Here is a 26,799-nt window from a genome sequence, read left to right on the forward strand (position 1 = left end):
TCATAGAATATATCTAGGATGGTCCATTCTGAAAGCATGTCAGAAGGACACTTTTTGGTCAACTGTTTGTATCTTTCCCAAGCTTCATAGAGGGATTCACCTTCTTTCTGTCTGAAGGTTTGAACATCAGCTCTAAGCTTGCTCAGCTTTTGAGGAGGAAAGTACTTGGCTAAGAAAGCCGTGACCAGCTTATCCCAAGAGTTCAGGCTGTCTTTGGGTTGAGAATCCAACCATAATCTAGCTCTGTCTCTTACAGCAAAAGGGAAAGCATGAGCCTGTAGACTTCAGGATCTACTCCATTAGTCTTAACAGTATCACATATCTGCAAGAATTCAGTTAAGAACTGAAAAGGATCTTCAGATGGAAGTCCGTGAAACTTGCAGTTCTGCTGCATCAAAGAAACTAATCGAGGTTTCAGCTCAAAGTTGTTTGCTCCAATGGCAGGAATGGAGATGCTTCTTCCATGTAAATTGGAATTAGGTGCAGTAAAGTCACCAAGCATCTTCCTTACATTATTATTATTTTCGGCTGCCATCTCCTCTTCCTGTTCGAAAATTTCTGAAAGGTTATCTCTGGATTGTTGTATTTTAGCTTCTCTAAATTTTTTCTTCAGAGTCCTTTTAGGTTCTGGATCTGCTTCCACAAGAATGTTCTTATCCTTGCTCCTGCTCATATGACAAAGAAGAAGGCACAGAAAAATAATAATAATAATAGAGATCCTTTATACCACAGTATAGGGATCCCTGTGTGAGTAGAAGAAGAGGGGGAGACAAAGAATGTAATATAATGGAAGAAACACAAATGTGAGGAGGCTAGATATGTGAGATGAGATGTTAGGATATGAATGAATAAATAGAATGAGATGGGAGAGGGAGAATTTTCGAAAATATTTTTTTGAAAAAGAGTTAGTGATTTTCGAAAATGGTTTTTGAAAAATGTTAGTAATTTTCGAAAATTTTTAAAATCAAAAATAAAAATAAGAATAATTAGTTAATTAAAAAGAAATTTTTGAAAAAGAGGGGAGATATTTTCGAAAATTAGAGAGAGAGAGTTAGTTAGGTAGTTTTAAAAAAGTTAAGAAACAAACAAAAAGTTAGTTAGTTAGTTGAAACAAATTTTGAAAGGATAAGAAGTTAGGAGGTTAGAAAAGATATTTTTGAAATCATATTTTTGAAAAAAGTAAGATAAGAAGATATTTTTGAAAAGATATGATAGAAATTAGTTTTGAAAAAGATTTGATTTTTAAAATCTCAATTAATGACTTGATTCATAAGAAATCACAAGATATGATTCTAGAACTTAAAGTTTGAATCTTTCTTAACAAGCAAGTAACAAACTTCAAATTTTTGAATCAAAACATTAATTGATTATGTTATTTTCGAAAATTTGATATAAAAATAAGAAAAAGATTTTTGAAAAATATTTTTTTGAATTTTCGAAAATAACTAAGAATTTTGAAAAAGATTTGATTTTTGTAAAGAATTTTGAAAAAAATAAGATTTTCAAATTGAAAATTTGATTTGACTCATGAAAACAATTTGATTTTAAAAATTTTTGAAAAAGTCAATCCAAATTTTCGAATTTGATGAGAGAAAATGGGAAAGATATTTTTTTGATTTTTGAAATTTTTATGAAAAACATGAAAATTATGCAATGCATGAAATTTTTAGATCAAAACAATGAATGCATGCAAGAATGCTATGAATTTCAAGATGAACACCAAGAACACTTTGAAGATCATGATGAATACCAAGAACATATTTTTGAAAAATTTTTAATGCAAAGAAAACATGCAAGACACCGAACTTAGAATTCTTTAATACTTACGCACTAAGAATTCAAGAATGCATATGAAAAACAAGAAAAGACACAAAACAAAAAATCATCAAGATCAAACAAGAAGACTTACCAAGAACAACTTGAAGATCATGAAGAACACTATGAATGCATGAAATTTTTCGAAAAATGCTAGATGCATATGCAAGTGACACCAAACTTATGATATGACTCAAGACTCAAACAAGAAACAAAAATATTTTTGATTTTTATGATTTTCAAATTTTTTTGGATTTTTTTTTTCGAAAATTATATGAAAAAGAAAAATAAGGATTCCAAAATTTTTTATATGAATTCCAGGAATCTTGCATTCTTAGTCTGAAGCTTCAGTCCAGGAATTAGACATAGCTCACTAGCCAGCCAAGCTTTCAATGAAAGCTCCGGTCCAAAACACTAGACATGGCCAATGGCCAGCCAAGCTTCAGCATGTAATTCAGACTTGACACGCCTGACATACTCATTCCCAAAGGAATAGGACATGGCTTTACAGCCAGCCAGGCTTCAACATGCTTCATGAAACACTAGAATTCATTCTTAAAAATTTTGAATCTAAAAAATTTTTTCGAAAACAGGTGAGAAAATTTTGAAAGGTTTTTGAAAAATTTTTGAAAACAAAACAAAAAAGAACTTTACCTAATCTGAGCAACAAGATGAACCGTCAGTTGTCCAAACTCGAACAATCCCCGGCAACGGCGCCAAAAACTTGGTGCACGAAATTGTGATGTCCAGGCTCGAACAATCCCTGGCAACGTGAGCAACTTGGTACGCGTAATCGTGATTACACTTTAATTATGTAAAATTCATGGCTCTTTCTTTCCCTGGCATTGGCGCCAAGAACATGGTGCCAATACCATGGTTCACAACTTCGATACAACTAACCAGCAAGTGCACTGGGTCGTCCAAGTAATACCTTACGTGAGCAAGGGACGAATCCACGGAGATTGTTGGTATGAAGCAAGCTATGGTCAGCTTGCAAATCTCAGTCAGGCAGATATAAATTGATAATGATGTTTTCGAATAATAAATAATAGAATAGGGATAGAGGTACTTATGTAAATCATTGGTAGGAATTTCAGATAAGCGAATGGAGATGCTTTTCGTTCCTCTGAACCTCTGCTTTCCTGCTATCTTCATCCAACCAGTCTTACTCCTTTCCATGGCTGGCTTTATGCAAGGGCATCACCGTTGTCAGTGGCTACATCCCCTCCTCTTAGTGAATAATATGCTCACGCACCCTGTCACGGCACGGCTATTCATCTGTCGGTTCCCGATCATGCTGGAATAGAATTCACCCTCCCTTTGCGTCTGTCACTAACGCCCAACAATCGCGAGTTTGAAGCTCGTCACAGTCATTCAATCATTGAATCCTACTCGGAATACCACAGACAAGGTTTAGACTTTCCGGATTCTCTTGAATGCCGCCATCATTCTAGCTTACGCCACGAAGATTTTGGTTAGGAGACCTAAGAGATATTCATTTTAGCTTATTTCATATAGAACGGAAGTGTTTGTCAGGCACGTGTTCATAGGGGAGAATGGTGATGAGCATCACACATAATCATCACCTTCATCACGTTCTTGGGTGCGAATGGATATCTTAGAAGCGAAATAAGATGAATTGAATAGAAAACAGAAGTACTTTGCATTAATCTTTGAGGAACAGCAGAGCTCCACACCTTAATCTATGGAGTGTAGAAACTCTACCGTTAAAAATACATAAGTGAAAGGTCCAGGCATGGCCGAGATGGCCAGCCCCCTAAAATGTGATCAATAGATCAAAAGATAATCTAAAGATCCAGGATGACTAATACAATAGTAAAAGGTCCTATTTATAATAAACTAGTCACTAAGGTTTACATGAGTAAGTAATTGATGCATAAATCTACTTCCGGGGCCCACTTGATGTGTGCTTGGGCTGGGCTTGAGTGTTGCACATGTAGAGGTCCTTCTTGGAGTTGAACTCTAGCTTTTGTGCCAGTTTGGGCGTTCAACTCTGGTTTTGGCTCCTTTTCTTGCGCTGGACGCCAGATTTGGGCAGAGAGCTGGCGTTGACCGCCAGTTTACGTCGTCTATTCTTGGCCAAAGTATGAACTATTATATATTGCTGGAAAGCTCTGGATGTCTACTTTCCAACGCAATTGGAAGTGCGCCATTTCGAGTTCTGTAGCTTCAGAAAATCCACTTTGAGTGCAGGGAGGTCAGAATCCAACAGCATCAGCAGTCCTTTTTCAACCTCTGAATCTGATCTCTGCTCAAGTCCCTCAATTTCAGCCAGAAAATACCTGAAATCACAGAAAAGTACACAAACTCATAGTAAATTCCAGAAATGTGAATTTAACATAAAAACTAATGAAAACATCCCTAAAAGTAACTAGATCCTACTAAAAACATACTAAAAACAATGTCAAAAAGCGTATGAATTATCCGCTCATCAATGATTTTAGCGTATATGGTGATTCATTTAGCCTTTGCTTGGATAGTTTATCTAGAGTGTTAGACAGATGTGTTAGTACAAACCTTGTATTAAATTTTGAAAAATGTCACTTTATGGTAAAACAAGGAATTGTACTAGGACATGTTGTGTCTAATACTGGCATTTCTGTAGATCCAGCAAAGGTGGATGTTATTTCTAGTTTACCTTACCCCTCCTCCGTGAGGGAAGTCCGTTCGTTCCTTGGCCACGCAGGTTTTTACAGGAGATTTATTAAGGACTTCAGTAAGGTAGCATTTCCTTTATCCATATTGCTGCAGAAAGATATTGAGTTCGAGTTCAGTGAGAGCTATATGCAAGCATTGGATAAGCTGAAGATCGCCCTGACTCAAGCTCCAATTGTAAGAGGACCAGACTGGAGCCAGCCATTCAAAATTATGTGTGATGCTTCCAACCATGAAGTAGGAGCGGCGTTGGCTCAGCGCGAAGGTAAGGATCCTTTTGTAATCGCTTATGCATCTAAGACTTTAAAAGCTGCTCAATCTTATTACACTACTGCTGAAAAAGAGCTTCTAGCTATTGTTTTTGCTCTAGATAAATTTCAAGCCTATTTACTTGGTACTAAGGTAGTAGTGTACTCAGACCATGCAGCTCTAAAATATTTATTAGCAAAAAAGGAATCTAAACCAAGGCTAATACATTGGATACTGCTGCTGCAAGAATTTGATTTAGAAATTAAAGATAGGAGTGGTAACCAGAATTTAGTGGCAGATCACCTGAGTCGCCTTGAGCACATTAAGGATGACTCCACTGCTATAAATGATAATTTCCCATTTGATAGCTTACATGCAGTATCTGAAGTAGTTCCTTGGTATGCACCTGTAGCTAATTATCTAGTTAGCCACACTTTTCCTCCAAATTTTACTAAGCATCAAAGAGACAAGCTGAAAAGTGAGTCAAAATATTTTATATGGGATGATCCATATTTATGGAGGTGTGGTGCTGATCAGGTAATTAGACGGTGTGTGCCTCAATCAGAATTCCAGTCCATTTTAGAGGCCTGCCACTCATCTGAGAGTGGAGGACATTTTGGCCCTCAGAGAACAGCTAGAAAAATTCTAGACTGTGGATTCTGGTGGCCTACTCTTTTTAAAGACGCTGGTGAATTTTGTAAATCTTGTTCCCCATGCCAAAGGTTTGGTAATATATCCAAGAGGGATGAGATGCCTCAATAGATTATGCTTTTCTGTGAAATTTTTGATGTTTGGGGCATTGACTTCATGGGTCGATTTCCAAATTCTAATGGTTACTTTTATATGCTGTTAGCTATAGATTATGTTTCTAAATGGGTGGAAGCAATTCCTACCCGCAATAATGATGCTAACACTGTTGTTTCCTTTGTTAGAAACCATATTATCTGTCGCTTTGGATCACCACGAGCAATCGTGAGAGATCAAGGCACCTATTTTTGTAACAGGAGACTAACAGGATTACTCAAGAAGCATGGGATAATTCACAAAGTAGCAACAGCTTATCATTCCCAGACCAATGGACAAGCAGAAGTCTTTAATAGAGAAATTAAGCGTATTCTGGAAAAGATAGTAAAACCTCATAGGAAGGACTGGAGTGCCTGGCTACAAGATGCACTCTGGGCATATAGAACAGCGTACAAGACACCCATTGGGATGAGCCCCTTCTGCTTAGTATACGGAAAGGCTTGCCACCTCCCAGTAGAGGTGGAACACAAGGCTTTCTGGGCTGTGAGGGAGTGCAACATAAATCTTAAAAAAGCTGGTGCTGAAAGAAAACTACAACTAGCAGAACTGGAGAATCTTCGCCTAGAAGCATATGACAACTCCAGACGTTATAAGGAGAAAATGAAGGCTGTCCATGACAAGTATATAAAAAGGAGAGAATTCAGACCAGGGGAGTTAGTTCTTCTTTATAACTCCAGACTAAGGCTTATGCCAGGTAAACTAAGATCAAGATGGGAAGGTCCCTACAAAGTAGAAAAGGCAGAGCCATACGGAATTTTCCACCTACGTCATCCTACTAGCTCCAAATTTTTGAAGGTCAATGGACATCGCCTGAAGCTTTACCATGGTGAGAAGATGAAGGATAATAAAGAACTAGAGGTTTTCCTCTTGGAAGACCCACTGATAGAAGCAGAATGAGCCTAAAGAGTGTCCAACTTAAGGACGTAAAAGCAAAGTGCTAGGTGGGAGACAACCCACCATGGTATGATCGTTCCGTTTCAGTCTTAGCTTTATTTTTACTTTATTTTATTTTTATGATGTTAATGACTCTTCTCATCACCCCTGCATATAGCTGCATATAAGTTTGCATTAGCATTCTGCATATCTAAAAAAAAAAAAACGCACGCGACGCGTTATGAAGAAAAGAAAATTGAACAGAAAGTCACGCGAAAGCGTGGCTGGAGGCGTGCCCTAGGCACAATCATGCCCACACGACCGCGTTAATGACGTGGCCGCGTCATTTGCAAAATAGCCTTCCCACACATCCGCGGTGCACGAAAATTACTTTACAATGTAATTCCGCACAACTAACCAGCAAGTGCACTGGGTCGTCCAAGTAATACCATACGTGAGTAAGGGTCGATCCCACGGAGATTGTTGGCTTGAAGCAATCTATGGTTATCTTGTAACTCTTAGTCAGGAAAACAATAAAATAATTCACTTATCAAATTTGATTGCAAGGGATAAAAGGGCAGAACACAAATTATACTTGTATGCAATGATGGAGAATATGTTGGAGTTTTGGAGATGCTTTGTCTTCTTAAATTCTACTTTCCTCTGTTTTCTGATTCACGCACGCACGTCCTCCTATGGCAAGCTGTGTGTAGGTGGATCACCGTTGTCAATGGCTACCATCCATCCTTCCAGTGAAAAGGGTCTAAATGCGCTGTCACCGCACGGCTAATCATCTGCAGGTTCTCAATCGTACCGGAATAGGATTTACTATCCTTTTGCGTCTATCACTACGCCCAGCATTCGCGAGTTTGAAGCTTGTCACAGTCATTCAATCCCTGAATCCTACTCGGAATACCACAGACAAGGTTTAGACTTTCCAGATTCTCTTGAATGCTGCCATCAATCTAGCTTATACCACGAAGATTCTGATTAAGAGATCTATGAGATATTCATTCATTCTACGGTGGAACATAAGTGGTTGTCAGGCACGCGTTCGTGGAGGAATGATGATGATTGTCACGTTCATCACATTCATATTGAAGTGTGAATGGATATCTTAGATAGGAACACGTGTGTTTGAATGGAAAACAGAAATACTTGCATTAATTCATCGAGACACAGCAGAGCTCCTCACCCCCAACAATGGAGTTTACAGGCTCATGCCATCAAAAGATACAAAGTTCAGATCTAATATGTTATGAGGTGCGAAATAAACCTCTAAAAGTTGTTTAAATACTAAACTAGTAACCTAGGTTTACAGAAAATGAACAAACTATGATAGATGGTGCAGAAATCCACTTTTGGGGCCTACTTGGTGTGTGCTGGGGCTGAGACTTAAGCTAATCACGTGCATAGATCTGTTTTGGGTGTTCAACGCCAGCTTTGGATCCTTTTCTAGCGTTGAACTCCACTTTGTAACTTGTTTCTGGCGCTGGACGTCAGACTGCAGCATGGAACTGGCGTTGAACGCCAGTTTACGTTATCTATCCTTGAGCAAAGTATAGACTATTATATATTTCTGGAAAGCCCTGAATGTCTACTTTCCAACGCAATTGGAAGCGTGCCATTTGGAGTTCTGTAGCTCCAGAAAATCCACTTTGAGTGTAGGGAGGTCAGAATCCAACAACATCAGCAGTCTTTTTTCAGCCTGAATCAGATTTTTGCTCAGCTCCCTCAATTTCAGCCAGAAAATACCTGAAATCACAGAAAAACACACAAACTCATAATAAAGTCCAGAAATATGAATTTTTCCTAGAAACTACTGAAAATAAACTAAAAACTAACTAAAACACACTAAAAACTATATGAAATTAACCCCAAAAAGCGTATAAAATATCCGCTCATCAGTCCGCGTCACCCACGCGAACGCGTGCCCCTAAAAATCGATGTAAAAGAGGTGTATGACAGCAAGTTATGATGGAGCTGGGCTGGAATGATGCTGGAAGCACCAGCCCCATCACGCAACCGCGTGCCCCATGCAGCCGCGTCGTCCTCAAAACATGGCCATTCACACGATCGCATCGACCACGCGATCGCGTCACCCTCAAATTTGGCAAAATGGGTTTTAAACAGAGGGTCGCGCAAACGCATGGCTGCCCTCGCGCCATTCCCATAAATCAAGTCACGCGACTGCGTGACCCACGCGTCCGCGTCACATGACAAAAATCACACACCACGCGACCGCGTCACTCACGCATCCGCGTCATATGCGTCGCACAGCTTATCCAAATCAGCCAAAATATCTTATATTTTCTTCCCCTAATCCTAATTTTTCTTATCCCTTCTAACTTCCTTCATCTCTCTTCTTCCTTTTCTATTTTTTCTCACTTTTTTACTTTCTCCCTTTTTCTTTTTCACATCCATTATCAAGGTTCTTTTCTTCTTCCTTCTTTATTTCTTCATTATTATTCTTTTTCTTTTATTCATATTTTCTTCTTTATTTTTCTTTCTACTTTCATTGTCTATATTTTCTTTTTCCTTCTTTTTATTCCTTTAATTAGTGTTACAAATTTATTTGGGTCATTATTTAATTCTATATTTTGCTTGTGGGTTATGATGAAACTGTTTGACAATTATTTATTACTTCCTTAAAGGGTTGCTTGTATGTTCTATTTTATATTTTCAAACAACATATTTACCATGCATGCTAAGTGTTTGTGAAAAAGCCCGTATGGCATTGTGCATTATTTTAAATTATTCTATTCTACTATTCTAATGCCTGTTTTTCACAAAACCCCTTTTATATTTTATTAATTAAACATAATTGTCAATACAAACAGGTTATTAGTTTGAAAGGCTTGGTAATCTAACTTGGACATTGAATGCTTGATCTATGCTACTCATGCCTTTGCCAGCAGGACAATAAACATCTTGCATTTAATTACCATCACATGCACTTACTCTATCACCTTTGATGCACTTTTCACATGTAGTCTAGACCATGTGTTAACGACATCCTTATTTACTGTGCATTGATTATCGCCCTTAATATTCGCTCCCTTGCTCGAACCCTTAGCTTTACATGTACTTACTTTCTTTTTCGCTTTTTTAGGATGGCCACCAAGAAAGGTAAAAAAAAAGCTACTCCCAAACCACTAGCAAGGAGCGGAACAAAAAGAGCATTAGTGACAGAACCATCTTCAACAGCAGTGAAACCCTCAACAAAACAAATCAAGAGGATCATCAAGGTCGATGAAAAAGAAAAAGCTTTTCCAGCAAAGGACACTGCGCGGTTTCCTAACCGCTATTGTGAGCAGATGTTTCCCATCTTGGTAGTAAGGAACTATAACAATGAACACCTTCTTATCCTCCCAACCCACATTGCTGACTTTGTTGAGCCCCGCATTGAGTGAAGACACTGGGAATTCCTACGGAGACAGCCACAGCAGGTTAATCTTTCATGGGTAGTAGAATTCTACTCCAACCTTCACATGCCAACCATGCAGTTTCTCTATGTCCGTCAGAAGTAAGTCCCCATAACTGAAGAGGCCATTCAACAAGCTTTAGATCTTCCCCCTGCTCCAGAAGGATTGGACGCATTTCAAGAAGCCTCGTTCAAGCGCCAGACATACCAATTTGACTAGGACGCCGTTCTCAGAGTCATAGCACAACTTGGCAGCAGATGGATCTACGGATACCATCGTTCCTGACCTAAGGGCATATCGGCTTCAGCACTTACCTTGGAGGCTCAAGTATGGGCACAGATTATGTCTCATTACGTCTTTCCGAGCACTCACGAGTCCTCCTTCACTGCAGACATGGCTGTTTTACTCTGGTGTATCCTTACAGACCAGCACCTCAATTTACCAAGACACATTCAGGGTGCTATGGGACACGTATAAATTGCGGGCAACTTGCCTTTTCCCGCCTTGATTTCAGACCTCGTCTCAGCAGCCGAAGTCTCCTACAGGGCTGGAAACACCAAAGCCATGCTTCCAAGGGATGATCAGCACATCCCTAACGGGAAATATATCAGACCTCCAGCAGAAGACACCCCCTCTTCTTCCACACCACAAGCACCTACAACAAACCAACTGTTCTATGAAATACTTGAAAGGTTGGATCGGTAGGAGCACAAAGCAAAGCTAAGAGAGCGTCGTAACTAGCACCGATTCACATACCTTAAGGAGCTACTTATGGGAAACTACAGACCAGATAAAGACCCAGACACCCCGGACTCCGCTTCATTTACCAGCACAAGGAGCCATGACGGTCCCGATGGTGGAGAGTGCAAAGCCTTAAGTGTGGGGAGGTCGGTCAGTACCTGACTTCCGGAGGTAAATTCTCTTCCCTAAACACCAATAAAATAGGATATTTAGTTAATTTTTCTTTTGTCTAGAATAGGATAGATTGCATAGAAATAGGTTATTTGCATGCATGTTCTACTTGATTGAAGATAATAAGTTTCTTCCAAGACCCTATTTTTGAAAAATTTCACTAACTTAAATCAAAACTTTTGTGATTAAATTTGTTTGAAGTTGTATTTGGAACATAGTTTAAAAGGCTAAGAACACACAACCCGTGAGATTTTGAGCTTAATTACATGGTTACATTACTTAACCATGAATATTTTATTCTTGTGTGTTTACTTCTCTATGATTGTAATCTTTATTTTGTTTCATCCTATATGTCCAATGTTTAATGTGTTATATGCATACATATGACTGAGGCCATTATTTGATTTTAGCTCACTTATCCCAAATAAGCCTACCATTCAAATTACCTTTGTTAGCCTTTTTGAGCCTTTTTATCCCATCTGTTCTATATTTTACCACATTACTAGCCTTAAGCAGAAAAATAATTAAATATCCCAATTGAATCTTTGGTTAGCTTAAGATAGAAATTGTGTGTTAATTGAGTATGGGAAATTTGTGGGAACATGGGTTAATAAGGGAATGTGTCATTATAAAATAATGAGAATTTGGGTATCTACTCATGTAAAACTAGAAAAATTAAAAATCCATGTGCATTGATAAGTTATGTTTACTTTTAATATATATATATATATATTCAATAGATAAGTAATTAAATAAGGGGACAAAATTATCCCAATTCTAAGTTAAGTAAAACCCCAATGCATATGTGATACAAGTTAAGATAAAAGGTTAACACATGAGTATGTAATGCAAAAGTGAAAATTATGGGTAGTTAGGCATGATTCTAGAGTTATATGGAGTGTATATATGCTAGATAAGAGCTTAGGTTAGTCAGATATTCAATTTATAGCTCACTTAGCCATATGTATACCCTTACCCTGACCTTAGCCCCATTACAACCTTGAAAAAGACCTCATGATGTTGCATTGGTACATTAAATATTGTTGATTAGTTAGGTGAAAAACAAAATTCAGAAAGCATGATTAGAGAAGGATAGAGTGATTACCCTATACACTTGAGAGACTAGAGTGCACATACACCATCAGTGAGGGTTCAATGCTTGACTCTATGCTCCCTGCTTTCATGAGCTATCTTCTTACAATGTTACCTGTTTTTACTATATAATTTGAATTAGTGGAATTTGATTTGTGTTTGTCTTGAAGAGCCTATTTATTTTTAACCAAGTAGACAAGAATCATATAGTTGCATTCATATATATAGGTTGCATTGTATTACATGAGTCTTACATTTCCCTACTCATTCATTTTATCTCCTTAAGCTAAGCATGAGGACATGCTAATGTTTAAGTATGGGGAGGTTAATAAATCACTATTTTATGATTTATATTGTGTTTAATTGAATGGTTTTATCAAGTCTTTATCCACTTATTCATATGATTAGCATGGTATTACAATTTCTTCCCAAAATTGTTCCATGGTTGAAAACTTGCTTCTTAGAGATCTTTTAATTATACATTTTAACTCTGCTCTATCACATTCGATGCCGTGATCCGTGTGTTAAGTGTTTGGTGCACGAAATTGTGATCATCAATGGCGCCATCAACATGGTACGCTCAATTGTAATCTCAACTCTTTATCACAACTTTGCACAACTAACCAGCAAGTGCACTGGGTCGTCCAAGTAATAAACCTTACGCGAGTAAGGGTCGATCCCACGGAGATTGTTGGTATGAAGCAAGCTATGGTCATCTTGTAAATCTCAGTCACGCGGATATAGAATGGTTATGGAGTTTTTGAATATTAATAATAAAATAGGGATAGAAATACTTATGTAAATCCTTGGTGAGAATTTCAGATAAATGCATGGAGATGCTTTCGTCCCTCTAAACCTCTGCTTTCCTGCTGTCTTCATCCAATCAGTCTTACTCCTTTCTATGGCTGGCTTTATGTAAGGACATCACCGTTGTCAATGGCTACTTTTAATCCTCTCTGGAAAATGGTCCGATGCGCTGTCACTGCATGGCTAATCGTCTGGAGGCATCACCCTTGCCAATGGCTGCATCCTATCCTCTTGTGAAAATGGTCCAAATGCTCTGTCATAGCACGGCTAACCATCTGAGGTTCTCGATCATACTGGAATAGGATTCACCCTCCTTTTGCGTCTGTCACTATGCCCAGTATTCGCGAGTTTGAAGTTCGTCACAGTCATTCAATCCCAGAGTCCTACTTGGAATACCACAGACAAGGTTTAGACTTTCCGGACCCTCATGAATGCCGCCATCAATCTAGCTTATACCACGAAGATTCTGATTAAGAGATCTAAGAGATACTCATTCAATCTAAGGTAGAACGGAAGTGGTTGTCAGGCACGCGTTCATAAGGAATGATGATGGTTGTCACGTTCATCACATTCAGGTTGAAGTGCGAATGAAATCTTAGAAGCGGAATAAGTTGAATTGAATAGAAAAACAGTAGTACTTTGCATTAATCTTTGAGGAACAGCAGAGCTCCACACCTTAATCTATGGAGTGTAGAAACTCTACCGTTGAAAAATACATAAGTGAACATAGGGTAAGCATGGCCGAGTGGCCAGCCTCCCATGGAGGTCTAGAGATCTAAAAATGATCAAAATATGATTCCAAAGATGTCTAATACAATAGTAAAAGGTCCTATTTATAATAAACTAGCTACTAGGGTTTACAGAAGTAAGTAATTGATGCATAAATCAACTTCCGGGGCCCACTTGGTGTGTGCTTGGGCTGAGCTTGAATGTTACACGTGCAGAGGCTCTTTCTGGAGTTAAATGCCAGGTTGTAACTTAATTCTGGCGTTCAACTCTGGTTTGTGACTTGTTTCTGGCGTTTAACTCCAGACAGCAGCGTAGAACTGGCGTTCAACGCCCTTTTACGTCATCTAAACTCGTTCAAAGTATGGAATATTATATATTGCTGGAAAGCCCTAGATGTCTACTTTCCAACGCAATTGGAAGCGCGCCATTTTGAGTTTTGTAGCTCCAGAAAATCCACTTTGAGTGAAGGGAGGTCAGAATCCAACAGCATCAGCAGTCCTCCTTCAACCTCTGAATCTGATTTTTGCTCAAGTCCCTCAATTTCAGCCAGAAAATACCTGAAATCACAGAAAAACACACAAACTCATAGTAAAGTCCAGAAATATGAATTTAACATAAAAACTAATAAAAACATCCCTAAAAGTAACTAGATTCTACTAAAAATATACTAAAAACAATGCCAAAAAGCGTATAAATTATCCGCTCATCACAACACCAAACTTAAATTGTTGCTTGTCCCCAAGCAACTGAAAATCAAATAGGATAAAAAGAAGAGAATATACTATAAATTCCAAACTATCAATGAAACATAGCTCCAATCAGATGAGCGGGACTTGTAGCTTTTTGCCTCTTGAATAGTTTTGGCATCTCACTTTATCCATTGAAGTTCAGAATGATTGGCTTCTATAGGAACTCAGAGTTCAGATGGTGTTATTGATTCTCCTAGTTCAGTATGATGATTCTTGAACACAGCTATTTTATGAGTCTTGGCCGTGGCCTTAAGCACTTTGTTTTCCAGTATTACCACCGGATACATAAATGCCACAGACACATAATTGGGTGAACCTTTTCAGATTGTGACTCAGCTTTGCTAAAGTCCCCAATTAGAGGTGTCCAGGGTTCTTAAGAACACTCTTTTTTTTGCTTTGGACCTTGACTTTAACCGCTCAGTCTCAAGTTTTTACTTGACACCTTCACGCCACAAGCACATGGTTAGGGACAGCTTGGTTTAGCCGCTTAGGCCAGGATTTTATTCCTTTAGGCCCTCCTATCCACTGATGCTCAAAGCCTTGGGATCCTTTTTATTTACCCTTGCCTTTTGGTTTTAAGGGTTATTGGCTTTTTGCTCTTGCCTCTTGGTTTTAAGAGCTTTTGGCTTTTTCTGCTTGCTTTTTCTCTCTTTTTTTTTCTATTTTTTTTCGCTATTTTTTTTCTGCAAGCTTTGTTCTTTGCTGCTTTTTCTTGCTTCAAGAATCATTTTTATGATTTTTTAGATTATCAAATAACATGTCTCCTTGTCATCATTCTTTCAAGAGCCAACATATTTAACATTCTAAAACAACAACTTCAAAAGACATATGCACTGTTCAAGCATTCATTCAGAAAACAAGAAGCATTGTCACCACATCAATATAATTAAACTAAGTTAAAGGATAAATTCGAAACTCATGTATTTCTTGTTCTTTTGAATTAAAACAGTTTTCATTTAAGAGAGGTGATGGATTCATAGGACATTCATAACTTTAAGACAAAGTTACTAAATACTAATGATCATGTAATGAAGATACAAACATGGATAAGCACTTAACATAGAGAAAACGAAAAATAGAGAATGTAAGAACAAGGAATGAGTCCACCTTAGTGATGGTGGCGTTTCCTTCTTGAGAAACCAATGATGTCCTTGAGCTCTTCTATGTCTCTTCCTTGTCTTTGTTGCTCCTCCCTCATTCATTTTTGATCTTCTCTTATTTCATGAAGGATGATGGAGTGCTCTTGATGTTCCACCCTTAATTGTCCTATGTTGGAACTTAATTCTCCTAGGGAGGTGTTGATTTGCTCCCAATAGTTTTGTGGAGGAAAATGCATTTGAGGCATCTCTGGGATCTCATGGTGATGAGCTTCATGCGTCTCTTGAGATCCATGAATGGGCTCTCTTGCTTGCTCCATCCTTTTCTTAGTGATGGGCTTCTCTTCCTCAATGGGAATGTCTCCTTCTATGAAAGCTCCAGTTGAGTAACATAGATGGCAAATAAGATGAGGAAAAGCTAGCCTTGCCCCAGGAGAGGGCTTTTCGGCTATTTTGTAGAGTTCAAGGGAGATGACTTCATGAACTTCTACTTCTTCTCCAATCATGATGCTATGGATCATGATGGTCCGATCCACAGTAACTTCAGATCAGTTGCTAGTGGGGATGATGGAGCGTTGGATGAACTCCAACCATCCTCTAGCTACAGGCTTGAGGTCCAGTCTTCTTAGTTGAACCGGTTTGCCTTTGGAGTCAATCTTCCATTGAGCTCCTTCCACACATATGTCCATGAGGACTTGGTCCAACCTTTGATTAAAGTTGACCCTTCTAGTGTAGGGGCATGCATCTCCTTGCATCATAGGCAAGTTAAACGCCAACCTCACATTTTCCGGACTAAAATCTAAGTATTTCCCCTGAACCATGGTGAGATAATTCTTTGGGTCCGGGTTCTTACTTTGATCATGGTTCCTAGTGATCCATGCATTGGCATAGAACTCTTGAACCATTAGGATTCCGACTTGTTGGATGGGTTTTGTTAGAACTTCCCAACCTCTTCTTTGGATTTCATGTCGGATCTCCGGATACTCATTCTTCTTGAGCTTGAAAGGGACCTCAGGGATCACCTTCTTCTTGGCCACAACATCATAGAAGTGGTCTTGATGAGCTTTGGAGATGAATCTTTCCATCTCCCATGACACGGAGGTGGAAGCTTTTGTCTTCCCTTTCCCTTTTCTAGAGGATTCTCCGACTTAGGTGCCATCAATGGTAATGGAAAAACAAAAAGCTTATGCTTTTACCACACCAAACTTAGAATTTTGCTCGCCCTCGAGCAAGAAAAGAAAGAATACATGAAGAAGAAGAAGAAATGTGGAGAAGAGGGGGAGACGTGTATTCGGCCAAGAAGAGAAGAGAGGGTTGTGTTGTGTGAAAATGAGGAAGAATGGAGGGCTTTATATAGGGAAGGGAGGGGGGTTAGGTTCGGCCATTTAGGGTGGGTTGGGTGGGAAATTGATTTTGAATTTTGAAGGTAGGTGGAGTTTATGAGGTAGGTTTATGGGGAAGAGTGGATGGATGTGAGTGGTGAAGTGGTGATAGGGAAGAGAGGTTGAGGTGATTGGTGAAGAGTTTTGGGGGAGAGTGTTTATGGGATTGTGTGAAAGAGGGGTGAGAAGAAGTGAGTGGAGGTAGGTGGGGATCCTGTGGGGTCCACAGATCCTGAGGTGATTCTGTGGGGTCCACAGATCCTGAGGTGTTCAAGGATTTACAACCTTGCACCAAATTAGGCATGTAAAATGCCTTTGTACACAACTCTGGGCGTCCAGCGCCAGATTGGTGCTTGTTCTGGGCGTTGAACACCCATTTGTTGCCCATTTTTGGCATTGAACGCCAGAACCATGCTTGTTCTGGGCGTTCAGTGCCAGCTTTTCTCCAGGGTGCAATTCTGGTATTCAAATGCCCAGATGTTGCCCATTTTGGGCGTTCAGCGCCAGAACCATGCTCTGTTCTGGCGTTGAACGCCAGCCAGGTGCTTCTTACTGGCGTTTAAACGCCAGTAAGGTCTTCCTCCAGGGTGTGATTTTTTGCTGCTGTTTTTGATTCCGTTTTCAATTTTTATATTTATTTTGTGATTCCACATGATCATGAACCTAATAAAACATGAAAAATCATGAAAATAAAAATTAGATAAAAATTGGGTTGCCTCCCAACAAGCGCTTCTTTATTGTCAATAGCTTGACAGTGGGCTCTCATGGAGCCTCACAGATGTTCAGAGCATTGTTGAGACTCCCCAACACCAAACTTAGAGTTTGGATATGGGAGTTCAACACCAAACTTAGAGTTTGGTTGTGGCCTCCCAACACCAAACTTAGAGTTTGACTGTGGGGGCTCTGGTTGACTCTATTTTGAGAGAAGCTTTATATGCTTCCTCTCCATGGGTACAGAGAGATATCCTTGAGTTTTAAACACAAGGTTGTCCTCATTTAATTGATGGATCAATTCTCCTCTGTCCACATCAATCACAGCTCTTGCTGTGGCTAGGAAGGGTCTTCCAAGAATGATGGATTCATCCTCATCCTTCCCAGTATCCAGGATTATAAAATCAGCAGGGATGTAAAGGTCTTTAACCTTTACTAACATGTCCTCTACATGTCCATAAGCTATTTTTATGGATTTGTCTGCCATTTCTAATGAGAAATTGGCTTCCTGTACCTCAAGGGTTCTTAGTTTCTCCATTACAGAGAGTGGCATGAGGTTTATTCCTGACCCAAGGTCACACAGAGCCTTTTCAAAGGTCATGGTGCCTATGGTACAAGGTATTAAGAACTTTCCAGGATCCTGTTTCTTCTGAGGCAATGTCAGCTGATCCAGATCACTCAGTTCATTGGTGAACAAGGGAGGTTCATCTTCCCAAGTCTCAATACCAAATAATTTGGCATTCAGCTTCATGATTGCACCAAGGTACTTGGTAACTTGCTCCTTAGTAACATCCTCATTCTCTTCAGAAGAGGAATACTCATCAGAGCTCATGAATGGCATAAGGAGGTTTAATGGAATCTCTATGGTCTCTAGGTGAGCCTCAGATTCCTTTGGTTCCTCAGAGGGAAGCTCCTTATTGGTCACTGGACGTCCCAGGAGGTCTTCCTCCTTGGAATTCACGTCCTCTCCTTCCTTTACAGGTTCGGCCATGGTAATTAATTCAATGGCCTTACACTCTCCTTTTGGATTCTCTTCTGTATTGCTTGGGAGAGTACTAGGAGGAGTTTCAGTGATCTTCTTACTCAGCTGGCCCACTTGTGCTTCCAAATTTCTAATGGAAGACCTTGTTTCATTCATGAAACTTACAGTGGCCTTAGATAGATCAGAGACTAAGTTTGCTAAATTAGAGGTATTTTGTTCAGAGTTCTCTGTCTGTTGCTGAGTGGATGATGGAAAAGGCTTGCTATTGCTAAACCTGTTTCTTCCACCATTATTAAAGCCTTGTTGAGGCTTTTGTTGATCCTTCCATGAGAGATTTGGGTGTTTTCTCCATGAGGGGTTATAGGTGTTTCCATAAGGTTCACCTAAGTAATTTACCTCTGCTATTGCAGGGTTCTCAGGATCATAGGCTTCTTCTTTAGAAGGCGCCTCTTGAGTACTGTTGGATGCAGCTTACATTCCATTCAGACTCTGAGAAATCATATTGACTTACTGAGTCAATAGTTTGTTCTGAGCCAATATGGCATTCAGAGTATCAATTTCAAGAACTCCCTTCTTCATAGGCGTCCCATTACTCATAGGATTCCTCTCAGAAGTGTACATGAACTGGTTATTAGCAACCATGTCAATGAGTTCTTGAGCTTCTGCAGGCATTTTCTTTAAGTGAATGGATCCACCTGCAGAGGTATCCAATGACATTTTAGCTAATTCAGACAGACCATCATAGAATATGTCCAGGATGGTCCATTCTGAAAGTATGTCAGAAGGACACTTTTTGGTCAGTTCTTTGTATCTCTCCCAAGCTTCATAGAGGGATTCACCTTCTTTCTGTCTGAAGGTCTGAACATCCACTCTAAGCTTACTCAGCTTTTGAGGAGGAAAGAACTTGGCTAAGAAAGCCTTGACCAGCTTATCCCAAGAGTTCAGGCTATCCTTAGGTTGAGAGTCCAACCATATTCTAGCTCTGTCTCTCACAGCAAAAGGGAAAAGCATGAGCCTGTAGACTTAAGGATCTACTCCATTAGTCTTAACAGTATCACATATCTGCAAGAATCTAGTTAAGAACTGAAAAGGATCTTCAGATGGAAGTCCATGAAACTTGCAGTTCTGCTGCATCAGAGAAACTAATTGAGGTTTAAGCTCAAAATTGTTTGCTCCAATGGCAGGAATGGAGATGCTTCTTCCATGTAAATTGGAATTAGGTGTAGTAAAGTCACCAAGCATCCTCCTTGCATTATTATTATTTTCGGCTGCCATCTCCTCTTCTTGTTCAAAAATTTCTGAAAGGTGCTTGCTGGATTATTGTAATTTAGCTTCTCTTAGTTTTCTCTTCAGAGTCCTTTTAGGTTCTGGATCTGCTTCAACAAGAATATTCTTGTCCTTGCTCCTGCTCATATGAAATAGAGGGAACAGAAAAATAATAATAATAGGGATCCTTTTTACCCAAGTATAGAGGTTCCCTTATGTGAGTAGAAGAAAAGAAGAAGAGAATTTTTGAAAATAATTTTTGAAAAAGAGTTAGTGATTTTCGAAAATAGTTTTTGAAAAAGGTTAGTAATTTTTTTCGAAAATTAAAATCAAAAATTAAAATAATTAGTTAATTAAAAAGAAATTTTGAAAAAGAAGGAAGATATTTTCGAAAATTAGAGAGAGAGAGTTAGTTAGGTAGTTTTGAAAAAGATAAGAAACAAACAAAGAATTAGTTAGTTAGTTGAAACAAATTTGAAAATCAATTTTGAAAAGATAAGAAGATAAGAAGTTAGAAAGGATATTTTAAAATCAAATTTTGAAAGAGATAAGATAAAGAGATATTTTTGAAAAGATATGATTGAAATTAGTTTTGAAAAAGATTTGATTTTTAAAATCACAATTAATGACTTGATTCACATGAAATCACAAGATATGATTCTAGAACTCAAAGTTTGAATCTTTCTTAACAAGCAAGTAACAAACTTGAAATTTTTGAATCAAAACATTAATTGATGATGTTATTTTCGAAAATTATGAGATAAAATTAAGAAAAAGATTTTTGAAAAATATTTTTAAAATTTTCGAAAATAACTAAAAAAATGAAAAAGATTTGATTTTTGAAAAAGATTTTGAAAAAAAATAGAATTTGAAAATTGAAAATTTGATTTGACTCATAGAAAACAACTAGATTTTAAAATTTTTTGAAAAAGTCAACTCAAATTTTCGAATTTTATGAGAGAAAAATTTTTGATTTTTGAAATTTTTAATGATGAGAGAGAAAAACACTAAAAATACTCAATGCATGGAGATTTTATATCAAAACAATGAATGCATGCAAGAATGCTATGAATGTCAAGATGAACACCAAGAACACTTTGAAGATCATGATGAACATCAAGAACATATTTTTGAAAAATTTTATATGCAAAGAAAACATGCAAGACACCAAACTTAGAAATCTTTCATGTTTAGACTCTATGGATGCAAAAATGCATATGTAAAACAAGAAAAGATGCAAAACAAGAAAATATCAAGATCAAACAAGAAGACTTACCAAGAACAACTTGAAGATCATGAAGAACACTATGAATGCATGAATTTTTCGAAAAAATGCAAGATGAACATGCAATTGACACCAAACTTAAAATCTGACTCAAGACTCAAACAAGAAACATGAAATATTTTTGATTTTTATGATTTTCTAATTTTTTTGCATTTTTATTTTATATTTTTCGAAAATAAATTTGAAAAAGGAAAATAAGGGTTCCAAATCATCATGAAACACTAGAATTCATTCTTAAAAATTCTGAAGAAAAATATATTTTTTTGAAAACATTTTTTTTAAATTTTTTTTTCGAAAACAAAGGAGAAAATTTTTGAAAAATTTTTTTGAAAACTTTTTGAAAATAAGAAGAAAATTACCCAATCTAAGCAACAAGATGAACAGTCAGTTGTCCAAACTCGAACAATCCCTGGCAACGGCACCAAAAACTTGGTGCACCAAATTGTGATCATCAATGGCGCCATCAACATGGTATGCTCAATTGTAATCTCAACTCTTTATCACAACTTCGCACAACTAACCAGCAAGTGCACTGGGTCGTCTAAGTAATAAACCTAACGCGAGTAAGGGTCGATCCCACGGAGATTGTTGGTATGAAGCAAGCCATGGTCATCTTGTAAATCTCAGTCAGGAGGATATAGAATGGTTATGGAGTTTTCGAATATTAATAATAAAATAGGGATAGAAATACTTATGTAAATCCTTGGTGAGAATTTCAGATAAATGCATGGAGATGCTTTCGTCCTTCTAAACCTCTGCTTTCCTACTGTCTTCATCCAATCAGTCTTACTCCTTTCTATGGCTGGCTTTATGTAAGGACATCACCGTTGTCAATGGCTACTTTTAATCCTCTCTGGAAAATGGTCCGATGCGCTGTCACTGCATGGCTAATCGTCTGGAGGCATCACCCTTGCCAATGGCTGCATCCTATCCTCTTGTGAAAATGGTCCAAATGCTCTGTCACAGCACGGCTAATCATCTGAGGTTCTCGATCATACTAGAATAGGATTCACCCTCTTTTTGCGTCTGTCACTACGCCCAGCATTCGCGAGTTTGAAGCTCGTCACAGTCATTCAATCCCAGAGTCCTACTCGGAATACCACAGAAAAAGTTTAGACTTTCCGGACCCTCATGAATGCCGCCATCAATCTAGCTTATAGCACGAAGATTCTGATTAAAAGATCTAAGAAATACTCATTCAATCTAAGGTAGAACGGAAGTGGTTGTCAGGCACGCGTTCATAAGGAATGATGATGGTTGTCACGTTCATCACATTCAGGTTGAAGTGCGAATGAATATCTTAGAAGCGGAATAAGTTGAATTGAATAGAAAAACAGTAGTACTTTGCATTAATCTTTGAGGAACAGCAGAGCTCCACACCTTAATCTATGGAGTGTAGAAACTCTACCGTTGAAAAATACATAAGTGAACATAGGGTAAGCATGGCCGAGTGGCCAGCCTTCCATGGAGCTCTAGAGATCTAAAAATGATCAAAAGATGATTCCAAAGATGTCTAATACAATAGTAAAAGGTCCTATTTATAATAAACTAGCTACTAGGGTTTACAGAAGTAAGTAATTGATGCATAAATCCACTTCCGGGGCCCACTTGGTTTGTGCTTGGGCTGAGCTTGAATGTTACACGTGCAAAGGCTCTTTCTGGAGTTGAACGCCAGGTTGTAACGTAATTCTGGCGTTCAACTCTGGTTTGTGACTTGTTTCTGGCGTTTAACTCCAGACAGCAGCGTAGAACTGGCGTTCAACGCCCTTTTACATCATCTAAACTCATTCAAAATATGGACTATTATACATTGCTGGAAATCCCTGGATGTCTACTTTCCAACGCAATTTGAAGCGCGCCATTTTGAGTTCTGTAGCTCCAGAAAATCCACTTCAAGTGCAGGGAGGTCAGAATCCAACAGCATCAGCAGTCCTCCTTCAACCTCTGAATCTGATTTCTGCTCAAGTCCCTCAATTTCAGCCAGAAAATACCTGAAATCACAGGAAAACACACAAACTCATAGTAAAGTTCAGAAATGTGAATTTAACATAAAACTAATAAAAACATCCCTAAAAGTAACTAGATTCTACTAAAAATATACTAAAAACAATGCCAAAAAGCGTATAAATTATCCGCTCATCAGTGTTTCAGGCTTCATAGGGCAGGAATGGCTTAGAGAGTGGAGAGGAAGCTTGCAAAAATGGAAGGAACACAAGAAACCATGGAGATGACCAGCGAACAATGACGCGAGCGCATGGCCCACGCGGGCGCGCGAAAAGAAGGAATCGCAGCGACGCGAACGCATGCCTGACGCAAACGCGTGGATTGAAGTCTGAACGAATAACGCGAACGCGTGGACAACGTGAACGCGTGACAAGGAAAACCGGTAAATGACGCGAACACATGGACAATGCACACGCGTGACCTGCGCGTTCTGCAAAAATAACAGAATACACTGGGGGCGATTTCGGGCCGTATTTTTACCCAATTTTTGGCCCAGAAACACAGACTAAAGCTAGGGAACATGCAGAGACTCGAGGAGGCTTCCACACACATTCAGATTCATCACATTAGGATTACTTTAGTTTTAGATCTGAATCTAGATTAATGTTATATTGATAGTTTATGCTTTTGCTTTGGATTGTGGATGTTGAAGAGTCTTTACCTCCGTGAAGATATTACCTTAGTTTGTTTCCTTATTCCTTTACTCTTATTAGATGCTCATTGACCCTATTCAATTAAGTATGTTGCATTTGGAATTTATTAATATATAGAGTTATTTTTATTTTAAATTAATTTTAATTCTGTATTTAATTTTATTTAATTATGTCTTCTTATATTTTTATGATTATTAATTTCATGTCAATGGAGTAGATCCTCTACTTGACATGGAGGTTGATTAAGAGTAGACACTTGAGTTGGAATGCTCAAGTGCCCAGTTAAATTGGACGTTGTTGGCTAATTCTGTATCTGCTAACGCTGGACCTTCCCGAGGGAGAGGACTAAGATTTGCGGGTAAGAGTTAGTTCAATCACTATACTTTCCTTTATTCAGTAAAGGTTAACCAAGTGAAAACAACAACCTCTTTACACTACACTTGAGAAGATTCCAACAAGGATAGGACTTCCACTTAATTATTTCCCCAGTCAAGGCCTTTTATTTTGAATATCAATAATTATTCTTAGTTTATTTTTATTGCTTTAATTCACAATTATTTTAATTACTCATTATCAAAACTCAAACTTTCTGGGAATTCTCTGATTAATAAATTAGCACTCTTTCCTGCAACTCGTTGGGAGACGACCTGGGACTCATACTCCCAGTATTTTTATTTCTAAAATTTATGATAACCCTTTTTAAATTGGTGAGGCAGATCTTAGCTGGTTAAGAGCTATACGTGCAACGCTATTCTCTTATTTAGAATCTCTTAATTGGTCAACTTCTGCCACGCACCACTAACATAAATAGGATCATTTTGCTCTTGGATCGATGGGTGTGGATATTCTTCCATGGAGGGTTGTGATGTAAAAGATGGTTTATAGTGTTGGGGGTAGCCATCGTATATGGTAGGTGGTTCATTTTGGTGAGAATATTGAGGTGGTGTATATACAGGTATTTATTTAATAAGTTCATGCGAGTATTGATACTGGAATAGTGTTTCTGAGTATGGTTCATATGGCTCGTATGGTTGTTGGTATAGTGGATATGGGTTATGATCATATGGAGGTTTTTGGTACTATGGGACTTGCGAGTATGATGGTTGCGGGCTATGTTGAGGGGGGGTTCATAAGCATATGGTGGTTGTGGTTGATAACCCAAGGAGGTCCACCATATCCATTAGATTAGTATGCACCATGGGTTGGATTATGCTCATAGTATACTGGATGAGGTTGTTGCCATGAAGATTGTCTATATTCTTGAGGCTCCTCCCACCTTTGATTTCCAATTCTTGATGCAAACTGGTATGCAAAATTGTGATCATCAACAATGGCGCCAAAGGACTTGGAGCTCTCAAACATGAATCACACGTTGTCACAATTTCGCACAACTAACCAGCAAGTGCACTGGGTCATCCAAGTAATAAACCTTACGTGAGTAAGGGTCGATCCCACGGAGATTGTCGGCTTGAAGCAAGCTATGGTCATCTTGTAAATCTCAGTCAGGCGGATTCAAATGGTTATGGAGTTTAAGGTGATGAAAATAAACATAAAATAAAGATAGAGATACTTATGTAATTCATTGGTGGATTTCAGATAAGCGTATGAAGATGCTTTGTTCCTCCTGAACCTCTGCTTTCCTATTGCCTGATTCCAATCATTCATACTCCTTTCCATGGCAAGCTTTATGTTGGGCATCACCATTGTCAATGGCTACATCCCGTCCTCTCAGTGAAAATGGTCTTGATGCTCTGTCACAACATCGGCTAATTAGCTGTCGGTTCTCGATCATGTCGGAATAGGATCCATTGATCCTTTTGCGTCTGTCACACGCCCCACAATCGCGAGTTTGAAGCTCGTCACAGTCATCCCTTCCTAGATCCTACTCAGAATACCACAGACAAGGTTTAGACTTTTCGGATCTCAGGAATGACCGCCAATAATTCTAGCCTATACCACGAAGGTTCCAATCTTAGATTAGAAACCCAAGAGATACACATTCAAGCCATTGCTAATAGAACAGAGGTGGTTGTCAGGCACATATTCATAGGTGAGAATGATGATGAGTGTCACAGATCATCACATTCATCAAGTTGAAGAACGAATGAATATCTTGGAGAAGAAATAGACTTGAGTTGAATAGAAAAACAATAGTACTTTGTATTAATTCATGAAGAACAGCAGAGCTCCACACCTTAATTTATGGTGTGTAGAAACTCCACCGTTGAAAATACAAAAGTGATAATGGTGGTCATTGGCTTCAGCCCCAGAGAGGGAACCCGAAGAACCAAGATGAAAATACAATAGTGAAAGGTCATATTTATAGAGAACTAGTAGCCTAGGGTTTAAAGAAATAAGTAATTAATGCAGAAATCTTCTTCCGGGCCCACTTGGTATGTGCTTGGGCTGAGCATTGAAGCATTTTCGTGTAGAGACTTTTCTTGGAGTTAAACACCAGCTTTTGTGCCAGTTTGGGCGTTTAACTCCAGCTTTTGTGCCCTTTTTAGAGTTAAATGCCAGAATTCTTAAGCTGACCTGGAACGCCTGTTTGGGCCATCAAATCTTGGGTAAAGTATGGACTATTAAATATTGCTGGAAAGCCCAGGATGTCTAATTTCCAACGCAATTGAGAGTGCACCAATTGGGATTCTGTAGCTCCAGAAAATCCACTTTGAGTGCAGGGAGGTCAGAATCCAACAGCATCTGCAGTCCTTTTTCAGCCTCTGAATCAGATTTTTGCTCAGGTCCCTCAATTTCAGCCAGAAAATACCTGAAATCACAGAAAAACACACAAACTCATAGTAAAGTCCAGAAAAGTGATTTTTATTTAAAAACTAATAAAAATATAATAAAAACTAATTAAAATATACTAAAAACATACTAAAAACAATGCCAAAAAGCGTATAAATTATCCGCTCATCACAAACCCTCATTGAAATTTCTATTTCTTACAACATAATTAGAACCAAACTCATAGCCAAAATAGTGAGAATTCATAGAAAAAAGGAAAACAAAAAACAAAAACTATTAAGAAACAAAGAGAACAAAATCCTAACTACTAACACAAACAAGCAAACAAACAAAAAGTAAACTATTCACAATCAACATATAAACAATAACCAATAACAAACATATATTGTAATTTGCTAGCAATGGCACCAAAACTTGATGCGAGCCAAATGTCGGTTTAGAATTTCTCCAAAAAGAATCGCGTTGTAAGTATAATTCCAAACCAACAAATGACCCTGTCAAAGTTTAATTTGTTTGTCACGAATGCAAACCAACAAA

General features: G+C 38.4%; 2 non-coding genes and 1 pseudogene across 2 annotated transcripts; all 3 read left to right on the forward strand.

The window, feature by feature from the left end:
• LOC148580984 (uncharacterized) overlaps nt 1-26,799 on the forward strand; it is a 105,258-nt pseudogene that overhangs the window by 60,536 nt on the left and 17,923 nt on the right.
• Nucleotides 33-140, forward strand: LOC148580986 (small nucleolar RNA R71). Its single transcript, XR_015895854.1, has one exon. It is a non-coding gene; the product is annotated as a small nucleolar RNA R71 (small nucleolar RNA).
• Nucleotides 19,079-19,182, forward strand: LOC148580987 (small nucleolar RNA R71). Its single transcript, XR_015894750.1, has one exon. It is a non-coding gene; the product is annotated as a small nucleolar RNA R71 (small nucleolar RNA).

This window comes from Arachis ipaensis, chromosome B10, assembly GCF_059453495.1.
Source record: "Arachis ipaensis isolate K30076 ecotype BB chromosome B10, ASM5945349v1, whole genome shotgun sequence".
NCBI classification, from domain to species: domain Eukaryota; kingdom Viridiplantae; phylum Streptophyta; class Magnoliopsida; order Fabales; family Fabaceae; genus Arachis; species Arachis ipaensis.